We start from the raw sequence: 6,030 nt of genomic DNA on the forward strand, positions 1-6,030 counted from the left end.
GTCCTGGAACTCACTCTGTAGACCAGGCTGGCCTCGAACTCAGAAATCCGCCTGCCTCTGCCTCCCGAGTGCTGGGATTAAAGGCGTGCACCACCACACCCGGCTCGGGAATAATTTCTTAATTTTAAATCTCATATCTAATTAAATTAGACCACTGGCTGTCATACCAAAGCACACACACAAGCAGATAATTTTTATGTCATTTTCTACTCTTGACATTAACTTTTTATTCTAAACGATACTATGTGTAAGCCTTATTAATATTAAAATTATGTAGTTAAGTGAGGCTAACAAGGAAGCCTGTCATTCTTTGCTGTGTATGCACTTTTGATTCTGTATAACCACTTCCCAGGTAATTTGACCCATTTTAGACCTTACTGTCTGCTAGTATGCTCTTGAATCTCAACCCTGAATCTTGAGCCTCAGTCTCTCTCTGAATTCTAGATCTTACTTTCAAGTTCCTGTTGTTATAGTTCCTCTTAACATGGGCTATAAATTATTTTGTTTTCATCATATCTAGAAGCAGAATTGATTTCCCCCAATGGCGCTGTCAGATTACAATCATTTACATAGTCGTGAAGTCTCTGAGTGGGCTTCAACTTTTTTCTTGTTGCCTTCCTTCTGTTTATACGTGTGTTTATCGCATGTAATTTAATGTCTTATACGACCTTTCCCTTCCCCTTCCTAGTTGTGCTGCAGCCACCAGAGTTGAGGTCCTTGCCATTGTTTCCTTGGCTGATAGCGTGACACAGGTTCTACACTGCCTCTCTGCCTCACCATGCTGTTTATCTTATCTGATCACTGTGTATTAACACAATTAATACACTTCATGATTCATGTATTAGGGTTCTATAGAACAAAACTGATAAAAGGAAATGTAAATTACAAAGGGATTTCTAGAATAGCTTATGTGAGAAGAGTTAGGTAGTCTCGCCGTGTCTGTGAGCGTACTGGAGAGGATGAAAGCACAGCAGCTGCCTAGTCTGTGGAGCTAGATCCCTCAGCAGCCCCAAAACACCCTGGATTCCAAGAGGACTCCGAGAGCACTTCTGTTCAGGTTGAAAGGCTCAGGGAGCTGAGTTCTGATCCCAGTGAAGGATCACAGTTACAGAAGTAGCAACAGGGTAGCTTCACTCTGGTAGCTGTCAGGCAAGCAAACACTGCTTTCTATGTGGGCTTCAGTATGGAGGAAGGGCTTCTGACCTCAGCCCTTCCTGTAACCTCTCACACGGCTAATGCAGCAGACTTTCTCACTCTATACAGAATCAAATTCTAAATTTTATAATGTTGAACATATTGAATATTTTTATAAACATTAAATTTATTCTTTCATAGTTTCCTATGTATTTATTTAATACATTGTGATTACTGTCACCACCACCCTTGTCTCTCACACACTCCCATCCATCTCCCCTCCTTCCTGCAGATTTTTTTCCCATGTTCGTGTATTTTTATTTTGTTGCGTGATCCATTGATTTGAATCAGAACTGTCTGTGACCATGGGTATGGAACTATCCAGGAGACTGGTAGGCTCATCAGTGGGCTCACATGTGAAAACAATGACTCCCCCTCTTCTAGAATCTCTCAGTATCCGATAAATACTTCAGTAGGGAAGGTTGGACCCCTGACTTCTTCCCCCAATCCATGACTGGCTGTTGAAAGATTTAATCTTGTACAGGCCCTGTGCAGGTAGCCAGAGCTACTGTAAGTTCATGGTTACGGTGCTGTGCTATCCATGCCCAGATCTTATTTTGCTACTCTTGTCTCTGTCTTCCAGCTTTCACATTATTTCTACCTCTGTGGTATTCCCTGAGCCTTAAAGGTGGTGGCATAAATGTCCTACTCAGGCCTGCGGACTCTGCTGTCACTTGTTCTCAGCACCTTGGGCAGCCAAGAATCTCTTCATTCGTTACTGTTTATTGTGAAGAGAAGTTTCTCCAATGAAGGCTGAGAGCACTATTTGTCTATGTGTGTTGTTCTAGGTTGCTTCTCTGTTGTCCTGATAAAACACTGACCGAAAGCATCCTGGGAGAAGAGGGTTTATTTCAGCTTGCAGAACCTGGAAGCAGGAACTAAAGCATAGACTATATAGGAGTGTTGCTTACTGGCTTGCTCATCTAACTACTACACATAGCCCACCTGCCTAGGGATGGTACTACCATAGTGAGCTGGACCCCTCTAAGTCAATTAGCAGTGCCCCACAGACATGCCCACAGATCACTTTGAGGGAGGCAGGTCTTCATTTGAGGCTCCCTCTTGCTGAGGATTGTCAAGTTAGGAACCAAGATTAGCTATTACTTACATAAGCATATTAGGCAGTTTGATCCCAGTTCAACTTGGTCGAACAACAGGAGTTAAGTTACCGTTCCCACTAGTCTATGACCTGCCCAGCCATGAATTTTTAACTGGATTTACCATACTAAACACAGATTCCTTCCTACAGAGCAAGCTTTAAATTCAACCAGAGTGGTCTGCTGCACCACTAGTGGATTGGTATTGTCATCCATTGGGTTCATAGCGGGAAGCATCTATTGATGCTTTTCTACCTCTACACCCTGCATAGAACCTGACAGCATTATGAAAGCAAACAGCAAGAAGGAAACATCCGGCTTGGTTTCTATCTTGCAAGCAAGGTGTGTTGTCTTCACTAATAGGATCTTACCAGCAAGTTCCGGTGGACAGCTAGGAGGCATGTATTGTTTTGGGGGCCTTTGGAGCCTCCTGCCCAACAACTCCAAGGGAGACATCACACCTGGCACTAGCATTTATGTTTATTAATCAGTGACTTTTAGGAGCAGCCAAGCAGGGCATCTTATAACTTTTTTTTACTTATATTATTTGGATTGGCTTACAAAATAGGTTCCTCGTAGCCTTCTCATAATACTTTATTTTTTATTAACCCTCTTCATGCCCACCCCTTCCTCCTAACACTCTTCCCTGCTTAAACCTTTCCATTCCTATTTCTACTTTTACAGTACCTGTGATGTAACATCCGACACCCCTTCAATAGTCCCTTTCTAGTGTCCTGGCTTGTATAGGCACTCCAAGTTAAACACAGTTGAGTCTATGATCCACAAATCAGAGAGAACATTTGGCATTTGTATTTTCTGGATGTGGGTTACTTCATACAGTATAATTTGCCAGTTCCACTCATTAACCTTCAATTGGAATAATTTAACTTGTTTTACAGATGAATAGAATTCCACTGTGCATGTGTATGCATGTATGGGTGGGTAGGTGGACGGATGGATGGATCTATAGATAGATAACATTTCCATTTTCCTTCTATCTTTTGATGAACTGATCCCATTTCCTGCGTATTGTCAAGAGCAGCAATGAACAGGAATGATCACACATCTCTATAGAAGGCTAGAGAGCCCTGTGGGGTAAATGCCCAGGAGTGGGACAGCTAGCACGTGGAGATTCTACTTCGAGCTTTCCAAAGAGCCTCCACACTGATCTCTCCAGAGGCTGCACCAGTCTACACTCTCACCATCAATGAGCAATTGTTCCTCTTTCTCTTACCAAAGTTTTAATTTTCATTTGCCAAGTGACTAACTGAACCTTTTTCTTAAATTTAATTTGTTATATGTGAGGTTTTTATATACAGTCAGTGTGCATTGTAACAGTATCTATTAAAAGTCAATTAAGTTAATCTAAAATGGTAACCTAGCTACCTAGCACATTTGACATGATTGCCCAGATGGAAAGGGAAAACATTGACTTACAATAACTTGGAACCCTTTTGGATTCTGAAAATGTTCATCTATCTATGGCTGTGGAACTTGTTAAAGTGTTTAGCAGCCAATCATATTTTTTCTTTTGAGAAATCTCTCTCTGTTCAGATCTATGGCTCATTTTAATTGAGTTACTTGTTTTCTTGGTGTTTTGTTTTTTGAGTTGAATACTTAATAGCTATCGTGTTGGACATAGATCTAGCAAAGACTTGCTCTCATCTCCTAGCCTGGAGGCTACATCTTCCCTTGATTGATCACTTCCTTTGCTGTACAGAAGCTCTCACTTTTTTTTTTCCAGTCGTTGGCCATATACCCTGGGCAACCAGAGCCCCACTGAGGAAAGTCCTTATCTATAGCTATATCGTGTACAAAGCCCCTACTTTTTTCCTAGCTTCAGATTGTGGCATTCTTCAGTCAATATGAAGCTGGGTTTTTTGTGCAGGATTAGAAATGATGAAGCAGCTTCAGTCTAATGCATGTAGACATCAGTTTTCCCAACACCATTCATTGGAGATGCCGTTTTCTTTTTCAAAAATGAAGTGGCTGTAATGGTGTGACTTATGTCTGGGTCTTCTCTTTCACTGATTTAAATGCACTTTTATGCCAGTATCACACATTTTTTTTTTGTTTTGTTTTGCTTTTGTTTAGTATGGTTTTTCAAGACAGGGTTTCTCTATGTCCTAGAACTCAGACTGGCCTCGAACTCAGAGATCTTCCTTTTCCTGCTAGGATTAAAGATAGGTGTCACCATTACCTGGCACCGTGCCGTCTTCTATTAATGTGACTGCAGTGTATCCTGAAACCAGATGTGATGGTTTGAATGAGAATAGCCCCTTTGACTCATAAGTTTGAATGTTTGGTGCCCAGTTGGGAAGGATTAGGAGATAAATCCTTGTTGGAGGAGGTGTGTCAGGCCCAGTCCCCTCTCTGCCTCCTGCTGAGGAATCAGATGGAAGGTTCTCAGCTTACATGTTGTGTAAGCACATGCTAGTGGCCATGTCTGACTGCCTGGTGCTGTTTCCTACCACATCCTGTAACTGTTAGCAAGCCCCCAGTTAATGCTTTCTTTCATAAGTTGCTTTGATCATGGTATCTCTTCACTGTAATGGAACAATAACTAAGACACTGGGTATGGTAATGCCTTCTGTATTATTTTTGCCTAGGACTGCTTTGGATATCTGTGATCTTTGTACTTCTATATCAATGTTAAGATTTTTGTTTTTCAGTTCCTGTGAAGTATGGCATGAGAATTTTGATTGGACAAGCATTGGTCCTATAGCTTTTATTAGGATAGTTTCTGTCAAACTTTAAGTCTTATCCATTAGCATAGAGGTCTTTCAGTCTTTGTTTTCTTTGAACCTATGGGTTTTTGGATTGTTTGTTTACTGTTGTCAATTCCCTGATTTCTCTCAGTGTGCCATTGGTATGCAGAAAGGCTGTGGACTTTTATGTTAATCTTGTTTACTGCCGCTTTGCTGAAAGTCTAGATCAGCTCTAGTTTCCTGTTGATATGTTAGGGTTTCTTATGTGTAGTATTGTATCACCAGCTGACAGCGATACTTGACTTTGTTTCCCAGTCCTATCTTTTTTATTTCCTTCTCTTTGTCATGTTGCTGTACCTTGAACACTATTTTAAATAGAAGTAGAGATGGCCTGCCTCACGTTTTTCTCCATTGAGCATTTTATTGACTATGGGTCATATGTAGCTTTCATTGGATTGAAGTATATATACTCCCTCTACCGCATTCTCTCTATGGGTTTTCTCAAAGGATACATTTTCACTGTGAACTGTATTTACTCATAACTGCCCAAATTCCTTCAGTTGATGAATGAGCAGACAAGTATATCCATATATGCAATAGGATGCTACTCAACAAGGAATAAACAATTGATTGACAACATTATATGAATATGACCACGAATATGAAGCTCCAGTTCACTAACTGAAATAAGCCAGACTCAGAAGGTTAGCATTCCTTTTAGGGAACATACTGGGAAAGATAAAACCACAGGGCAGACGGTATATAGCGGTTACTGGATGAAAGGATGGGTGTGGATAAACATGGGAACATAAAGGAGAAATGTAAAGAATGTGGGGGAAAGGGAAGAATATTCTGATGGTTGAAATAGCATGTGACAAAATTCAGTTGGATCAGAGTCTATACATAAATTTTAAACACATTTTTTAAAAAGACGCATGCCTTTAATCCCAGCACTCGGGAGGCAGAGGCAGGTGGATTTCTGAGTTCGAGGCCAGCCTGGTCTACAAAGTGAGTGCCAGGACAGCCAGGGC

The sequence above is a fragment of the Mus caroli genome, chromosome 5 (assembly GCF_900094665.2).
Source record: "Mus caroli chromosome 5, CAROLI_EIJ_v1.1, whole genome shotgun sequence".
Classification (NCBI taxonomy): Eukaryota; Metazoa; Chordata; class Mammalia; order Rodentia; family Muridae; genus Mus; species Mus caroli.